This window comes from Neophocaena asiaeorientalis, unplaced genomic scaffold, assembly GCF_003031525.2.
Source record: "Neophocaena asiaeorientalis asiaeorientalis breed wild unplaced genomic scaffold, Neophocaena_asiaeorientalis_V1.1 scaffold150, whole genome shotgun sequence".
NCBI lineage: Eukaryota > Metazoa > Chordata > Mammalia > Artiodactyla > Phocoenidae > Neophocaena > Neophocaena asiaeorientalis.
The window spans coordinates 20,232,375-20,252,216 of record NW_020176571.1 but is presented as its reverse complement, the minus strand read 5'-3'; the positions used below and the strand labels follow the sequence as shown (position 1 = coordinate 20,252,216).

General features: G+C 43.3%; 1 protein-coding gene across 3 annotated transcripts in view; it reads right to left on the bottom strand.

Moving 5' to 3' along the window:
- The window catches only part of RASSF8 (Ras association domain family member 8), a 123,797-nt gene extending 103,955 nt beyond the window's left edge, over positions 1–19,842 (bottom strand). For 2 of the 3 annotated variants that reach the window (XM_024733458.1, XM_024733457.1), the window contains exon 1: positions 19,774–19,842. The gene's annotated coding sequence lies outside the window, so the exon portion shown is untranslated. The remainder of the gene's footprint in view (positions 1–19,773) is intronic. The other variant, XM_024733459.1, reaches the window with a different exon arrangement.

The window sequence follows — 19,842 nt, the reverse complement described above, 5'->3', positions numbered from 1 at the left end:
GCTGGATGGATTTTCTTTGGTGGAACCAGCAGCTTGCTTTAGCATGATGCATGTTAGAAAGAGGATCACACTGGTGTAATTAAGGGATTCAAGTAAGTGAGCCTGCTCAAATGTTTCAGAGACACTCCACCCTTGAATGAATGGGGTATAATAATCTGGTAAAGCCTAAGCCTCTGATGGTAACTGAAAGACCAAGAACCTCCTCTGCCATGCTGTGCCCTCAGCTTTGCGGAAGCATTCCTCGAAAGCTGTACAAGGACACCTAAAAACACAAGGCTCGGAGCTTATAGCCCAGGCTGTACCAACCGTTTTGTGCCTCGTCCCAGTCATTTAGGAGCTTAAAAATAACTTGATTTGACCTTAGAATCGAACCAAGTGTTCCAGATCAGCTCTCTCTATTGGAAGCTCAGAAGCCTCTGCATACTCAACTAGAGTCTATTTTATTTTATTTTAATAGTATGTTAGAAGAGGTCCATCTTCATTTCCGAGACAGGCCTGAAAATGTATTGTCATTAATATAATGCCATCTAATTGCATTCACTCAGTGCTGATAAACATGTACTTACTTTTAGCTATTCTCTCTTCTGTGCCTTTGTTACCAGACTTGAGGAAATGCGTTCACCTCCCACAATCCCTTCAGAGGCAGAAGGGCCAGGCGGGGGAGTTTAGGTCTGGTCCTACTGGTGACGGGGAGCAGCTGAGGATGTGAACAGGTAAGTGTGGCAAATTCTAGTCCCACATCTACCACTAACTACGTGACCTTTACTTTCCTTCGGGGGCTGCTCTTCTGAAAGAGAATATGGTACCATGACCTCCCAAGTCTCTCCCAGGGTCAACACCACCACATCTCTATAGGAATTCTACAGATTAGTATTCGATGTCAGTGGTCCTTCATTATAAAAACTAGTATCTTTGCCCATACCATAGCTGCCTCACAATCTATTTGTTCTCAATCATGACTTTTAAGAGGCCAACCCTGCTGCTCTCGACAAAATCAAAGAGTGTATTTATAAAGCAAGATTCTCCATATTTTTTTGTCTTACAAATATTTTAAGTTGTGTACTTAACTTGGCAAGTCCTATTGCTTAAAAATGATTCACAAAAGTAGTACACACTTAGCTCTGTTAGCTTGCTAAATATCTGAAAGACGGGAAAACAATTTTCCTGCTAAATATGAGATTAAGAATAAAAACTCAGATGATTTGGGTGGATTATTTCCAGAAAAAAAAAAATCAAAATTATCAGTTGAATGATAGAGGCTTACTAAGAAGTTAGGCTGCTCCTTAAATAGAGAAAAAATAAATAATAAGAAGGTTATGGGCAAACTCCCATATAAGCCAGTTGATTTGTCTGTGTAATGATTATGGATGTAACCCATTATCTCAGCCAATTTCGAAATACTTAACTCACACCCAACGGGATGAATCCATGCAAACATCTCGGCGATGCCGTAAGCATGTATTCATCAGCCGTCAGAATCGTGGAGTGGAAGGCCATGGCATAATGACTTAATGGAAGGAACCCTGGACCAAACAGGGCTGTGAACTCGCTGTTTCTAACTGCTCCTCGAACTTTCACTGCTGAATCATCTTGGCCGACTCATTTAGGCTTTCTGAACGGATTTCCCTAACTATAAATGGTCTGATCTATTTCCAATAACTGTTAACAAATTATATAATGGACACAAAAGTGGTTGAAAAACTGAACTGTGGGCTGCAAAAACTAAGGTGAGGAGAACCAACACTGAGGGATTAAGCTTTCGACCAGGGAAATATCCTAAGATTCTAAACCAAAATCACAACTTTCCCGGTAATCTGTGCAAAACCAGGAGAGTCCCTGTCACGTGGTGTCAGGACTAGGTGTATTGGGTTTTTTTGGCCACGCCCTGTGGCGTGCGGGATCTTAGCTCCCCAACCAGGGATCGAACCCGTGCTCCCTGCCACGGGAACGCGTGGAGCCTTAACCACCGTACTGCCAGGGAAGTCCCAAGGTGTATTGTTTTGAACACAGCAGGTAGAAGGAGACTAGAGACAGTGATGGTCTGGGTCGGAGGGAAGACGCATGGAAGACTTGTTCATAAAAGCTTGGAATGAAGTCCAGATCCCTCAGTGCATTAGGTAAGACCCCCACTGCTGGGGACCGGCCACATTTCCAGCCCCACTTCTCTTTACTCCCAACCACACACCCACACTGAGTGACTCCAGACAGCACGCTGCCTCCCAAGGGCACTCCGAACACCCGCGCTCCTGGGCTGGTCTCCACTGAGCTCCTCTAGCTGGGGGGCCTCTTTCCAGTCCCCGATCACCTGGGCCCACCTTCACACCACTGTCGACCCATCACCTTTCTTTTGGTCCTTCAGTCCTTGATCAGAGTGCACTGTCTTCTAAATAGATTTCTCTGCTTCCCACTGCTGTAAGGAACAAGCCCTTCCTCTTTCCTTTTGCTATTATCTTTGTTATCATAAGAGGGCTTTTGAAAGTTCAAGTTTTGCTTTGCTAACTTGACTATAAGTTTCTTGAAAGGCAGAGGCCATTTCCTGTCTCTGTATTACCAACCACAGCAAGGAGAATTCCTTTGACTTAACATGTGCTTCATGAATGTTTGTGGACTGAATAAAAGTAAGGTGATCTCTACACTGAACTGGAAGGCACTGAGCCCCAGCTAATTATGAAGCAATCTCAACATTTCCCAATGTAAAAATCTGAAGAGGTAGAACTCTTAATTCAGGACAGAGGTGGAAAAACTGTGTTTCTCATAACCAATGTTGGCATCAACAAAAAGCTAAAGAGACTTTAGGGCAACGTGATACCCTTTCCCCCAGGGGGATAAATTACTCCTCTGCTCAGCTCCTTCCATTCCCCACCCCACACTGCACATCTAACTTTAGTGACACCAAGACCATTTGCAGTTCTCCAACAGACCATGTCCTCCCTCCCACACTGTGCCTTCATACCTACTATTCTATCTGTATGGAGTATACAGGGGAGAAAATGCCGTTTCATCCTCAAGTCTTAGCTCAAGAGTGAATTCTCCTCCTAAACCTCCCCCAATTTCCTCAAGGCAGACTTCGGAACACCTTTCCAGTGCACTCACTTCCAACACCACCCCAGGAACCTACATCTCCATTTTATCCATTATCACATTCCAAAAATTACTTCTTTAAATGCCCAGCCCAGAGAAAAAGGATCTAAAAGATAAGACTGGTTCTTTTTTACTTTTGCATAGCCAGCCCACAGGCATTCAAAAGATACTATCTGAAGGGATCAACAATGAGTAAAGGTGTCTCACAAGCCACCAACCTCATTTATCTACAAATAGCTAACCTTCTACAATGGGTTCAGGATGACTTGCTCACCCACTGCTTTCTTTGGAAGAGGCCGACAAGCAGGAGTGCATCCCCAGAAGTTTTCGCCGGACCTGAGTACCACTCCCATAGAAACAATACCACCCAAGAATGCGGCTCCAGGCTGGCCCTTCAAGCCCCATTCTACTTGAAGGGATCTAAAATAGCTAAAATTGCTAGGGATTTTAGGACTCTCAGAGCCAGAAAACATAATACAGGCACACTTCATCTTACTGCCCTTCACTTGATTGAGCTACACAGATAATGCATTTTTTGGAGGCACGTGGCAATCTTGTGTTGAACAAGCTTATGGGTTTATAATGCTTGTTCATTTTGAACAAGCATTATGGGTTCAAGCCGTTTTTCCAACAGCACTTGCTTCATGTCTCTGTGTCGCTTTTACATAATTTTCACAATATTTCAACCTTTTTCACTATTATCACATTTGTCACAGTGATCTCTGATTAGCTATCTCTGATGTTACTATTATAATTGTTTTGGGGCACCATGAACCCCGCTTATAAAAGATAGAGAACTTAATAGATAAATGTGTGTGTTCTGACTGCTCCACCCACTGGCCTTTCCCCTATTTCTCTCTCTCTCCTTGGGCCTCCCTACTTCCTGAGCCACAACAGTATTAAAATTAAGCCAGTTCATTTTTCACAGAACTAGAACAAAAAATTTCACAATCTGTATGGAAACACAAAACACCCCGAATAGCCAAAGTGATCTTGAGGAAGAAAAACAGAGCTGGGGGAATCAGGCTCCCTGACTTCAGACTATACTACAAAACTACAGTAATCAAGAAGTATGGTACTGGCACAAAAACAGAAATATAGATCAATAGAACAGGATGGAAAGCCCAGAGATAAACCCATGCACATATGGTCACCTTATCTTTGATAAAGGAGGAAAGAATACACAAGGGAGAAAAGACAGCCTCTTCAGTAAGTGGTGCTGGGAAAACTGGACAGCTACATGTAAAAGAATGAAATTAGAACACACCCTAACACCATACACAAAAATAAACTCAAAATAGATTAAAGACCTAATTGCAATGCCAGACACTATAAAACTCTTAGAGGAAAACATAGGCAGAACACTCTAAGACATAAATCTGGGAGGTGCAAGAGGGAGGGGATATGGGGATATATGTATATGTATAGCTGATCCACTGTTATAAAACAGAAACTAACACACCACTGTAAAGCAATTATACTGCAATAAAGATGTTAAAAAAAAATTAAGCTAGTTGATAACTATACAATAGCCTGTAAGTGTTCATGTGAAAGGAAGAATCCCATGTCTCTCACTTCAAATCCAAAGCTAGAAATGATTAAGCTCAGTGAGGAAAGCATGTTGAAAGCAGAGACAGGCCAAAAATTAAGCCTCTTAGGCCAAACAGCCAAGTTGTGAATGCAAAGGAAAAGTTCTTGAAGGAAATTCAAAGTGCTACTCCAGTGAACAGAGAAATGATAAGAAAGTGAAACAGTCTTATTGCTGATATGGAGAAAGTTGTAGGGATCTGGTTAGTAGATCAAACAGCCACAACATTCCCTTAAGCCAAAGCCTGATCCAGAGCAAGGCCCTAACTCTCTTCAATTCAATGAAGGCTGAGAGAGGTGAGGAAGCTGCAGAAGAAAAGTTGGAAGCTCTGAGAGGTTGGTTCATGAGGTTGAAGGAAAGAACCTCATAACATAAAAATGCAAGGTGAAAAAAAAAAAAAAAAAGCAAGGTGAAGCAGCAAGTGCTGACGCAACAGCTGCAGCAAGTTATCCAGAAGATCTAGCTCAGATGATTCGTGAAGGTGGCTGCACGAAACAACAGATTTTCACTGTGGATGAAATCAGCCTTCTGTTAGAAAAAGATGCCATCGAGGACCTTCACATAGCTAGGGAGGAGAAGTCAATGCCTGGCTTCAAAGTTTCAAAGGACAGGCTGACCCTCTTGTTAGGTGCTAACGCAGCTGGTGACTTTAAGTTGAAGCCAGTGCTCCTTTACTATTCTGAAAATCCTAGGACCCTTCAGAATTATACTAAATCCACTCTACCTGTGCTCTATAAAGGGAACAGCAAAGCCTGGATGACAGCACAACCAGTTTACAACATGGTTTACTGAGTATTTTCAGCCTACTCTTGAGACCTACTGCTCAGAGAGAAAAAAAAAAAAGCGATTACTTTAAAAATATGACTGTTCATTGACAGTGCACCTGGTCATCTAAGAGCTCTGATGGAGACAGACAATGAGATTAATGTTGTTTTCACGCCTGCTAACACAACGTCCATTCTGCAGCCCATGGATTGTGGAGTAATTTTGGTGTTTAAGTTTTATGATTTAAGAAATACATTTCATATGGCTACAGCTCACATAGATAGTGATTCCTCTGATGAATCTAGGAAAAATAAATTGAAAACTTTCTGGAAAGGAATTACCATTCTGGATGCCACCAAGAACATTAGTGATTCATGGGAAGAGGTCAAAATATCCATTCACAGGAGTCTGAAAGAAGCTGATTCCAAGCCTCATAAATGACTTTGAGGGATTCAAAACCTCAGTGAAGGAAATAACTGCAGATGTGGGGGAAAGAGCAGGAGAACTAAAATTAGAAGTGGAGCCTGAAGATGTAACTGAATTGCTGCAATCTCATGACCACACTTGAATGGGTAGGGAGCTGCTTCTTAAGGACAAGCAAAGAAAGTGGTTTCTTGAAATGAAATCTACTCCTGGTGAAGATGCTGTGAAGACTGTTGAAATGACAACACAGGATTTCTACTGGTATATCAACTCAGCTGGTAAAGCAGCAGCAAGGTGAGAGGATTGACTTCAATTCTGAAAGAAGTTCTACAGTGGGGAAAATGCTAACACACAGCATCGCTCGTTGCAGAGAAACCACTTGTGAAAAGAAGAGTCAATCAATGAAGCAGACTTCATTGTTGTCTTAATTTAAGAACTGCCACGGCCACCCCAGCCTTTGCAATCACCACCCTGATCAGTCAGCAGCCATCAACATGGAGGCAAGACCCTCTATCAGCAAAAAGATTACGACTTGCTGAAGGCTCAGATGATGGTTAGCATTTTTTTAGCAATAAAGTATTCTTTAATTAAGGTGTGTACATTGTCATTTTAAACATATGCTATTGCACACTTAATAGACTACAGTCTAGTGTAAACATAACTTGAAATGCACTGGGAAACCAAAAAACTGGTATGACTTTCTTTACTGCAGTGGTCTGGAACCGAACCTGCAATATTCCTGAGGTACACCTGTATTAATAAAAGTTCCCTGCCTGTTTTGCGGGCTAGACTAAAATCTTAGCCCTCCCTTTTAGTGTAAATGCCCTTGGAGAAAGATCTCCTAAGTCCTAAATCACCATGGACTCTATGGCACTCTCTCTGTGGATCAGTCATGGCATTTCTTATGTGTCAGGTGGGCTTTCCTCCTCCTCCTCTTTTCTACCTCCTCTACTTGTATGATCAGAAAGAATCAGTTTAATATTAGCCCAGATAAAACATGATAAACACATCTTCTGGAGGAAAAACTTACACACTACATGCACGTTTATGCTCCCACCATGGCTGGGCCCTCAACACTGCTGAGCTCTCCCTCCGTTTTTCCTGGAACCCCCAGCTCACCGAGGACTCAGGGGCTACCTGCCCCAAAGCTTCTCCGCTACGCTCAAACTCCCACCTCAAAGCTACGTACTTTCATTTGCAAATAATCCTCACCCCTCACTGCCTAGAGAAAATTAATGGCAACTGGACAGGAGTCCCCTCCCTGGGCATCCATCCTCTCTAACTCCAGATTTTAAAGGAAGGGCTTCGCCATCGGCAGACCACCTCAGAGACTCATCATATGATCTCCAGTTAATCCTCATGACCAGTAAGGGAGATACCATCACACCCAGCTGACTAATGGATGAGCAAACTGAGGGTTAAAGGGATTAAAGGATGTGTCCACAGTCCCATGACCACTAAATGACAAAACAGATAGAATCTGGGCCTCTTGACGCTCACTTCACATTGCACTGCACCACATCTGTTTCAGGACAACCTCAACCAACGTTCTCAATTCTCCTCCACACGTCCCATGGTCTAACCTAATCTACCCAAGCGCTTTATAAGTAAACTTGCCTTTGCCTCTTTAAAAAAACAAGTACTATCTTTTTCTGATTATAAAATACATACTCATTATAGGAAACTCTGGAAAACATAAAAAGATGAAAGAGTAAGATTAAAAGTCATCCATAATAAATAATATGAATGAACAACCTACAACTATACACAATATGGATGAATCACACAATACTGAGCGTGAAAAATCCAACACTAAAGAGTATGTGTTGTACGATCCATTTATATAAGGAACAGAAAGCAGTCAGAACTACCATTAGAAGTCAGGAGCACAACAGGGCTTGTGGAAATGAGGATAATATCCTATTTCTCAATCTGGGCACTTGTTGCATGGGTATGCTCAGTGTATGAAAATTCAATGAAGTATAATTTATGATGTGTAAATGTGTATATATGTACATGCAATTGTACACGTATATACACACACACACATACATATAATATACTTGAAGTCAGACGAAATGTTTATATTTTGGAGTGTTTTCTTCCTGGTGCTTTTTTTTCCTTTTGGTATTCTTGTTTAAAAACTATTTTTTAAATTATGATCACACTGTATATATGTTTATATTCCGTCATTTCATCTAACAAAAAGCATATGCATTTACCCAAATTACTATAAATGCTTCATAAATACTTTTAATGGCTGTATAACAGACTACCTGGTGCCTGTACCAGTGCCCTGCTATCAACCATTTAGATGTTTCCAATGTTTATTATTACAAATACTGCGGTAGTGAAGACCTTTACCCTTTAAGTCATTTAGCCACACTCTCCTCCTACTCTGCTTTATATATTGATAATATTTGTCTCGCAACATACTCCGCCATATGTAATCACTTATGTACTTATCATACCCTCATTGCTCATAATAAGATTCCCCAAACCACAGACCCACATCACCCTTCCTCGTACCCTCTACAGACCCTTACTTCTGAACACAGTAGGTACTTATTATTTGTTGAAGTGTTTTCAAAAGCCAAGCAAAACCTTCATTCTTACCAACCTAGATCTCAGTACCACCTCAATCACCCATGTAAAATGAATCTTTCAATCAGCTATATTCCAGCTCTTCATTTAGTCTGCACAGCTAAAAATGCTTAGAGGCAGGTTAGCACGGTTCCCCTTGAGGGTATAAACACTAGCCACGGTACTGAATTCATCCAACAACTAACAGTGCCAAGTCCCAAGGATCTAATGAGAATCAGACAAGTTCCTCTCATCAAAGAGCTTACAGTTGGTGGATCATTGAATAGGGATCTTGCTTTCAGGAGACACACAGTCTAGCAGGAAAGGTGACGTGAAACAAATCCCAACTCTTCCACTCCTAAGCTTTCAAATCACAAGTATACAGATGGGAACAAATACCGGCCCCAGAGCCAAACTCTGAAAACTTGGCCTGGGTGGGTGCCTTCATGTTCGTTAGTCTATGAATGAAAGTGTTTGCTGTACTTCAAACACGTTTTAAATAATTTTACAAACATTATTAACCCCATCATATCTGATAATGCAAAAGTACAGTACATGTTTAAAGTGCTAATAAAAAAAGAGACACAATTACGACAGACACAAAAGGAGAGCTAATAAAAATAGTTGAGAATGGTGAAAAATATTTTTCTTTTTTCCTTTTGCATATGGAAGGAATACTGGGAAGAAGCCTGAAGAGCAAAGGATGAATGAGGCGAGGGTGAAAAAAGCTAACCTATACCTATTATAACCTAGCAATAACAATTAGCCAAACAGAAGAGAGATCTTCAGAAGATTTTCCATCCTGAATACAACAGGATGATCAGAACCAAAGGTGGAAACTTGGTCCAAAGTTAGTTCAGGAGGCCAGGAAACTGTTCCAGAACAGAAAGGCTGAGCACGGCCAGGACTGAGCCCACTGAAGGCTCCTACAAATCAAGAGGTGACAAGTGAACTTGGACACCAAGGACTACTAAAGAGGTCCCCAGGGCTCCAAAGAGACCATGAAGGAGCTACCTGTCTCAAGAGATTTTTTATGTAGACAAAGCTGCTCCACTTTAGAAAGAGATGCCACGCAAAACATCCAGCAGCAAAGGCATGACTGGTTGCAAAGCTTCAAAGAACAAACTTAGACTCCTTGAACTGGATCAGGGAACTGCAAGCTTGGAGTCTTCTTAGTTACTTTGAACCTGTGAACAAATGAGCTTAAGAAGAGCCTCTCGGAAGCTCAGCTGTTTGAAGTAGAGAGCATTTGAAATTACAATGCAAAGGAAGAGAAATATACATGCATATGGTGGAGAAGGAAAGCAAGATGGACTCCTATGGGAGTGGGTACCTCATTCAGGAACAGAGGTTAGCCAGGCTGGGTTTTAGAGCTATAGGGTATTTTGGTACGTAAGGGAGAGGTTGAACCATTTTTTTCATGTGATCAAATAGCATGTTTAGATGTTTCAGCATCAGTGTATTAATTTAGTTCCACTAGAGCCTGGCACATGAGGATGGGTAGGGAGGGAGAGCTGGAGGGCAGCCAAGCAGGGAGGGAGGGCAGCCACAGGGCAGGGGACCAGAGCCAAATTTCCTGTGGGCGGCAACAGAGTCAGAACTCAACCTTGTAGGCAGAGATGGAGTTGAGTTCTTCGCAAGTCAGTGAGATCTGTGTGTCCGAAAGCTCATCTGGCGACATGGAGAAGATGGGTCTCAGGTGGGGAGACCAGTGAAGCGGCAACAGTCTAAATGAGAGATGCTAAATTAGGGTAGTGAATGATGGAGAAATGGAAAAGATTTCCTGAGCTATCCAGAAGGTACAATCACAACCAGATGAATTAGTCAAGGTGAGGTGGCACGGGAAAGTCAAGATTAGGAATAAAGTGGAGGATGATGCCAAAAACCCAGACAGGAAATCAAGGAAGAAGTCGGGAGGCGTGCTGATCCAAAGGGATTGCTGTGTGGTTCAGTGGGGAGGTGTCTGGAAGTCAGAGTACAGAGCATATAAACAAAAAACATCTTGGAAAATATTCCAGGTAGCTTATAGGCCCTCTGCTGCCCACATAGGACAATAGGTTAAGAAATCCTGGACCTGGGGGGCAGGGAGGGAAGGTCTCAAGCAGCATTTCTCAACCAGCATGCTACTGGCAAAGTACAAGGGACAAGGCTTCACCACGAAGAATGCTGAGCACCCCCGCCTCAGCCCTTGCCCACTGACCACCAGACATACCCACAACCTAGACTCTATGACAACCAATCTATTTCCAAATGGTACCCGTGTTTGAGAGCGAAACCCAAAAGGGAGAGGAGGCAGCAAAGAAGGCTTAGTCTGAAAGAGCGGAGATGGAAGGAAAAGCAGATCTCACCCTCCAGCCAATAGGTCATCCCCATTTCCAAACACACCACTACGCAACGATTCCCCCACCTCCACCACTAGCACTTTATCTACTCCATCCCTTGCCTGAATTATTGCAATCATATCCTAACTGGTCTTCCTGCTTCAATTCTTTTTTTTTCTTCTCTTTTTATTAAGTCACCATACCATATATGACATCCCCAGGACTTATAATGTAAGTTTGTACCTTATGACCCCCTTCTCCCATTTTACCCCCCACCTCTCCATCCCCACCCCTCATTTGTGAAATTTTAAAAGACTGCACATATAAGTGAGATTATACAGTATTTGTCTTACTCTAACTTATCTCACTTAGCATAATGTCCTCAGGTCCATCCATGTTTGTGGCAAATGATGGGATTCCTTCTTTTTCCTGGCAGAGTAATATTCCACTGTATACACACACACACACACACACACACACACACACACACACACACACACACTACATTTTCTTTATCCATTCATCCACTGATGAGCACTTAGGCTGTTTCCATGTTTTGGCTTCCTACTTCTTAATTTCCCTTGACAAGCCCTTTCCGCATGACAGCAATGTGAACCTTTTCAATTTTACTAATTTTATTTAATAAGCACTTTTATAATACTTAGGATCTACCATGCTCCGTTCTGTACAAATATTAACTCATTGAAACCTCACAACACTGGGAGATAGGTATCATTCCTACTCCCATTTTACCGATGAGGCCCAGAGAAGTTACTGGACTACTGCAGGGTCACAGAGCCAGTAAGTGTAGAGCTGAGATCTTAACCCAGACAGCCAGCCCCAGAAGTCATACTCTTGCCGACTACTCCACGTTATTCTCCAATTCATTCATTCCTCTGTTCAAGACCCTTAACAGTCTTCTCACTCAAGAGTAAAAACCAAGATCCTTGTAACAGCCAATAAGGCCCTAGTGTAGGGGTCCCCATTACCTCTTTTACTTCATCTCCTGCAACTGGTCTGGCTGCTCTGACGTGCACACACCCGTATGCACCTGCTCCAGGGCCTCTGCACTCACTGTCCCCTGGACCTCGAGTGTCTTCCTCCAGACGGCTACAGAGTTGGCTCCTTTGCTTCATTACCATCTCTACTCAAATGTGCTCTCCTCAGTGAGGACTTCCTGCCCATCCAATACCAAATCACACCTCCACTCCCACCCCCAGCATTCTCAATTCCTCCACCTTGCTATATATTTTTCCTCCAAAACATTTATCATTATATAAAGAATGTAAAATTACTCATTCATTTATTATCTAACTCCCCCTAATAGAGTATGCTTTCCATGAGTACAGGAGTTCTATGTGTTTTGTGCTGTTACAGCCCCATGCATGGAAGGGCATGCAGTTCATTTCGAATGAATGAATGAATGAACAAAGAAAGAGTGGTGACAAGGAAGCCAAGGAGAAATTTCAAAACAGAGGGAGGCACTTCCCTGGTGGCGCAAGGTTAAGAATCTGCCTGCCAATGCAGAAGACATGGGTTCGATCCCTGGTCCGGAAAGATCCCATATGCTGCAGAGCAACTAAGCCCGTGCACCACAACTACTGAGCTTGAGTCCTACAGCCTGCGAGCCACAACTAATAGAGCCCTTATGCCTTAGAGCCCGCACGCTGCAACTACTGAGCCCTCACGCTGCAACTACTGAAGCCTGCAGGCTCTAGGGCCCACGTGCTACAACTACTGAGTCCACGTGCTGCAACTACTGAAGCCCATGCGCCTAGAGCCTGTGCTCTACAACAAGAAAAGCCACTGCAATAAGAAGCCCGTGCACCGCAACGAACAGTAGCCCCCACTTGGTGCAACTAGAGAAAGTCTGCGCTCAGCAACAAAGACCTTACGCAGCCAAAAAAAAAAAAAGACAGAGGGAGATCGCTCAACAGCATGAACACGCTACAAAAAGCTTTGGTTATACTGGGGTGAAAATCTTCCATTGATTCTGGCAATTAAGATATTGGTACCTGTGGCAAGACATGTTTCTAAGAAATGGTACCTTTGGAGAGCGAGTTGGCCGGCGATGTGGCAGAAGTATTAAGCATAGATGGCTCCTGTAAGAAGGTGGCTGAGAGAGGAGACAGCTAGAAGGAGCAGCAATGTCAAGAGAGACCTCAGCATGTTCTTTCCACGCTGAGGGTCAGGAGCCAAGGGGAAGTGAGATTGAAATTCAATGAGAGGAAGCATTACCAATGGAGAAAGGCCTTGGAGATAGACACCTCCAGACTGTGGTGAGTGGGGAGGGTCTTCCATGTCAACTAGCAAACGTTCTACTCCCACCCTTGGATGATCTACACTGACAGTGCTTTCTCTAACTCAGGTGCTCCCAGACCATCGGTCTGGACAGACAAAGAGCCCTGAGGCCTGTTCAGACTCCCAGTTCAGACAGAGCTCACTGGAGCTGTGTGAGGGAAAGGTGCTAACTCCTCACTGAGACACTTCATATACATTCATTTCCATACAGAGACACACAGAGACACCTCTTTTATTCCAAACTAGCCCTGAGTGACAAATCAGTAGCCCCATTTAAAGATCAGGAAACATGAGGCTGGGCCAGTATCATAGCTTCCCTAAGGCTACCCAGGTCTAGCCAGGCTTTTAACTGAAGTGCACTCTTTCAAATATGCACCGTATGTCCATACTCAGTAGACTATAACAGGAGAAGAGACAGGTAATCAAGACTAGACAAATTACAATGGAGGGCATGAGCTAGGTTCAGAGATTATAGACCTATTCAAATATTTTAAGCAAAAATAAAAGTAAGAGCTTACTGGGGAATTCCCTGGCAGTCCAGCAGTTAGGACTTGCGCTCTGCTCTCACTGCTGAGGGCCTGCCCGGGTTCAATCCCTGGTTGGGGAATTAAAATCCCACTTTGATTCTGTGAGCCTTATACTTGCTTTCTATTACTTGTGTACTTGCCTCACCTCTTTGACCATTTTTTTTTCGCCGTGCTGCGGGGCATGTGGGATCTTAGTTCTCCGATAAGGGATCAACCCCGCGCCCCCTGCATTGGAAGTGCGGAGTCTTAACCAGTGGACCACCAGGGAAGTCCATTTGACCATGTTTTAATCACCTTTGTATCTCCTTAGCTGCTCAGTAAATATCTGAATCAAAAAAAAAGTAAGAACTTACTTTTCTGTCCAGCATCTATCCATTAGGAGAACCCTAATTTTTTCAATGTATATACTTATATCTGGAATAACTTAAAGTGATCTTCCAATAATAAAATTACTATAATTAAAGATAAGCATGACTTAGCACTCAGAAGTCTATGAGAGTTAACAAGAGTGACAAAATATATCACCCACGTGAATAAAACCTGGTGGAAAATTATCACAATTCTCCTTTTGTTACAACCTGTATTTATATCGGATTTCTTATCAAAATAAAGAATAAAACACACACTGCTGGGCTTCCCTGGTGGCACAGTGGTTGAGAGTCCACCTGCCGATACAGGGGACACGGGTTTGTGCCCTGGTCCGGGAAGATCCCACATGCCGCGGAGCGGCTGGGCCCGTGAGCCATGGCCGCTGAACCTGCGCGTCCGGAGCCTGTGCTCCGCAACGGGAGAGGCCACAACAGTGAGAGGCCCGCGTACCGCAAAAATAAAAGAAATTAAAAAAATACACTGCTGAATAAGAAAATATCTTTCTCAATGCCTAAAACCTGGACAGCACTGGAGTTAACTGTAATGAGATTTGTGATACATCTGAATGTGACAAAAAAAAAATGGCCCAAAATAAGTCTTCTAAATCCTATAGCAAGGCTGTGAAATAAATAGGCAATAAATATTATTGGTGCTAAAAAGCTCCAGGAAACTTGTTCAAGGTCACCCAAAGTAGCCTGTAAGCATGTATACCTGAGGGAAAGAATAACAAGGGCTCCCAACCAGAACTTTCTTCTTGGGCATATGGTGGCTACTCCTGCTGCAAATGTCCTGGGGGCACAAAGACCTCCCACAAAGGCAGATCACATGGTGTGCCCCTCTCCAGCCCCACTCCCAGTATTTTTATACAAGGAAAATCAGATCTAAATAAGTACCAAGGTGAGGTAAAGGGTCTGGCTAGACAGGACATCTCTACTTGTCATGCCTTCCCGACTAGAAAATAAAAGGTGGGGAAATGAGGAAACAACAGGGACAACTTCCTTGAGTGAAGCAAATGTATGAAAAGCTTAAGATTCCTCTTCATGATGTTGACCAGGTGAACTACTCACTCTTCTTTTGTGAGAGCACCTAGCCCAGAACTTGGCACATAACAGGGGGTTAAAAATGCTTTAATCCTCCCTGCTCTGCTCTCCCAACCCAAGGGCATCTGGCTTCTGGCTGGCAAAATCTCAGGGTCCAAACCACAAAGACGTGTAACATTTTGGGGAAACCTAGAGGTTGAGTGCAAAGAAATAAATCCTACAATCAACTCCCAAGTTCCCTGTACACTTAGTGACCCACCAGATACCAAACTAGAAAATAATTGGAATTACTTCACTCTAGGGTGTGAGGGAAAGTTCTAAGAGGAAACTAAAGCCCTAAAAAACTAAAGTCAAAAGAAAATGTGGGTGATTATGTAAGAAGTAGAGGCCAGAAACATTAATCAAGACACAAGTACTTAAGAGTTATAGTACATCAAGCTAATATTTTGTAAAGAGCAACCACATGACAAAAACACTCCAAGCTTTAAGCCTTCCTTGGCCTTGGAAAGTCATGAGACTTTTTTGGCTAAAGCAAGGAACTGCTTTAGTGAGAGGGAAAAAAGAACTTCCAGACCTCTAGGTGGCTCCCATTTTTAAGCAACTACCTCTCTACCTTAACTAAATGGCCAAGTGACACTAGTTATTTATTCAAGTCACAGCAATAGCTGGACAGTACTAAGCATCCTTAGAACTATAACTCTCCTTTTTCTACTCCAGTTTCCCTTTCTTCCTTTGAATTCGAGCACTGGTGCAATCCACAGCTGCTGACTAACATGTTATCATATGACATGTGCAAAATAATGTGACATGGTAAGTTTTTTTTTACTTTCAGTAATCCTGTGCTGATGAAAAAACCATAATTCCTTTAATGATGTACTTAGAAAAAGGATTATCTACAACAGAAAATCACAAGGGTAACACCAATTAAAAGGTGTCTCAATTTATTTATGAATTTTCCACAGAGCTCCCATGTATTCATTTTACCTGATATCTGCAAAGGATATTTCATGTTATACATAAAAACAAAAAAGAAGGAATGTAGGAGACAGCCAGCCTGGCTTTTGTGTTAGAAGCAGATTTAACAGTGATAAAGAAGGCAATCAATATACAAATCACAAGTTGTATTACTATCTTATTCATTACAACAATAACTATTTATTGAGCATTTACTATATACACACCAGGCACTGGGTATAGACTGGTGAATAAACCAGGCATTATTTCTGCCCTCAGGGGCAAGAGAGAAACATTAAACAAATAACACATAATTATAAACTGTGGTAAATATTAAGAAGGAAAAGATAACTGCTATGAGGGAGACAATCAAGGGGTTCTAAGTCGCATGATGACACAGGTGGCCTTCTCAGGGAAGACTTTTCTAGAGGATATCTGAACCAGCACCCAAGGATGAGAAATTACTCAAGGAGGTGGTCCTGAAATAGACCACCAGCAGGAGCCCTGAGGTGAGTCTGCTAGAGAGCTGAATCACGTGGCTGGCCAGAGATGAAAATGGGGGACGGGACCAAATGACACAGGACCTTGTAGGAATGTTGAAGATTTTATATTTTACTCCAAGAATAAGAACTCTGAAGACTTTAAAGAGCAAGTGACTTCTTTTTTCTCTTTCTGGCTGCTGGTGGAAGAGGGACCGGAAGGAAGGGCAGAGTGTGAGCCGGAGGCCTCTGCAGTGGGAAAGAGGACGGTGGTGGCTTGAACCAGGATGGGAGCATAGTGGAGACGGAAAATCAGGTTTGAAAGAAAATCAGGTCTGAAAGAGATTATGCCCGAAAAGTAGACAGGACTTTGTGACAAACTGGTTGGCTGGGGGGTGACAGAACAGAACACAGAGTGGAAGATAACTCCAGCCTTCTGGCCTGAGCCACTCATTAGATAGATGAGATGAAAAACTGAGGAGGAACAGTCTGAAAGGTTGAGCAATCATGAGCTCAGTTTTCAAGAAGTCACAGATGCTGCCATTTATTTACTGGCTAAGATGGGCCAGGCACCACGTTAGGTGTTCTACTTGTCACAGCATCGCTCTTAGTAATAATACCCCATTTTGCAGAACGCTTTGAAGTTTGAAATCCATTTAGGGTTGGAGCACGCTAGCAGGAGAGAAAACAGGTGATACATTATTTTAAAAATCCAATCCTCAGTTATGATGCACAATATTTTCCTATCCCACTCCCATCTCCACTCCACTGCTACCCGCAAAGAGTTCTGCTATGTTTTGAACACTAGCAAGATATCTAGGACCCTAATGATTTACAATAAATGAGCAAACCCATTATGCCAGGAATCAGCCATAATGGAAAGAGTAACAATATTCAACATTGAACAACATTTTTACTCTCATTACCTACATCAACGTAAGACAGATCAATTAATGAGTAAGAAACTCTGAAACACTCATCATTTCTCAAAATGACCAAGTCATTCAAGTCAAAAATTAATGCAAGCCACACAGTACAGAGGCTACAAAAGCCAAGCATTGAGATTCACATTAAAAAATCGAAACCTTAATAAAAATAAAATACTAGGCAAAAAGAAATGATACCACAACCTCACAGAATTTAAATTCTGCAATTCCTAAATATCTCAACCGAATGACAAATTCAGGAAACATGCACACTAAAAACAATCTAAACATTCTCACTTCTTTTAAACTGCTTTTCTCTGCAGCATGCTGCCACTTCAGCAAACTGAAATGCCTTTCCTCCCTGCACAGTCCCATGACTTCCTCCCTCTCTGAGCTCTCTGATGTCCCCCTCAGCTACTGAAGCCCCCAAATTAGGTCTTATCAATGAACCTAGAAAGAATTCAATGCATTACTGCCAACTGTGTATCGAGAGTACCGTCTTGAGACTCTTAAAAGGAGAGAAAATGAGGAAGGGGAGGATTTTTGAAAGGTTTTACCATCTACATTACAAATTGTATTTTTGTTGGGTCTGATCCTTCAAAAGTCCAATCATCAAATTATGTTCAGTCTTCTTTAAGTGGGGTATGGTCACATATAATATTTATGGTTTGGGATAGTTCCCCATGGGGATAAATAGAATTAAAAGTACAATTGATATGCCAGCTAAAAGATAAAATCTCACACAAACCATCCTCCAAAACAATACTGCTCTGTCCTGCCTCCTGATTCCTGTGTCCATGCAGTACCTCTCCCTGCAGAGGGCTAGCTGGCATTCACTACTGCCTCACCCAGGCAAAGGACGGGATGCTGAAAATCCATTAAGAAAGCTTCCCATTTTTCTGTTCCTTCACAACATGATTGCCAACTCCTGGCAACCCAGAGGTGAAAGACTTAAGAAAAAAGAAAATTAAAAAATAAAAGACTGGGACTTCTCTGGTGGCGCAGTGGTTATGAATACGCCTGCCAATGCAGGGGACTCGGGTTCGAGCCTTGGTGGGGGAAGATCCCACATACCTCAGAGAAACTAAGCCCCAGAGCCACAACTACTGAGCCTGCGCTCTTGAGCCTGCGAGCCACAACTACTGAGCCCACGTGCCACGACTACTGAAGCCTGCGCGCCTAGAGCTCAACAAGAGGAGCCACCGCAATGAGAAGCACACGCACAGCAACGAAGAGTAGCCCCCCACTCACCGCAACTAGAGAAAGCCCGCAGGCAGCAACGAAGACCCAACACAGCCAAAAATAAATAAATAAATAAAAGATTACCTGGGGCCTTCTACCAGAATGGGTGGTTAATCCCACCAACAGAAAATCAGAAATCTATCCATATTTAAAGGTGCTTCCTAAAGACAAAACAGATCTAACGAAGAATTCCTGAGGCACATTACACTGGAAAATCCATAAATGTTCGTCCCTCTGTGTCATCAGGCTGGAGGAATTTTTTTAACGCAATGCTTTGATGTATTGACAAGGTTAACCTGACGGGTTTAAGTCAGCTATGAAACGTGCCCTGCATCTATTTCCCGTCTAATGCCTAAAGATCAGGGGCAATACTGACCCGCAATTATAGCCAACGCCTGCACTGCTCAAGATGCCGTTTGATGCTGAGAAAGTAGTGGTTCAGCAACCAGGCGGCTCTAGGATGCTAAAATAACAACGCAACACTCGATTACGAGCCCAGGTACCTGGCGTGAAAGATCCTGTGCTACACGAGAACCCCACATTCAAAGCTCACGTCCCTTTGGCTTCAATCTTATTAAGCTCTCCGCGACGTACCCTCTCAAAGTTTCTAGTTTGCAAAACGGAATTACTCTGAAAGTCCCCTCTTCTGGTCTCCCCTCCCCAGACGGGTTGGCGGCAAGGGGAAATAGGCACCGAGGATGGTTAATCGTTCAAACAACATTTAAAAACCTGTAAACCAATCATCTTTTCAGAGGAAAAAAATAAGCGTTCACCAAGCAGTCGCTCGGCAAGCGAGCATCCGATTTCCATTTGGAGCGAAATTAAAGAAGCCAGACATACATTTCCCTTTCCAACAAAAGTGGCCTCTAAACTCCCCAGCCAAGGACACTGGAAGGAAACAGAGGCTGGAAACAAGCTCGTACTCTCGGTCAAAGAGCGTGTGTGCGGCGAGGAGAACGCGCAAAGGGGAGACAGCGGGGAAAAGGTGAACTGGAGGAAGCTGGAGCCCGCGGCGGCGGCGACGGCGGCGGCGGGGCGGGGGCAGATCGGACGAAGAAATCCGAGGTGCAGAGAGAGGGGCGGGGAAGGGGGAGCCCGGAGACTCCAGGAGGAGGAGGGAGGGGTCCCGGACGCTGCCCAGAGATCTCGACCGCCTAGTAAAGTTAATACTTACTCAGTTTCGCAACTGCGCCGCCCCCGCAGGCCGCCCCGCGGGCCCGGCCGGGGCGCTGGGGGCGCGGCG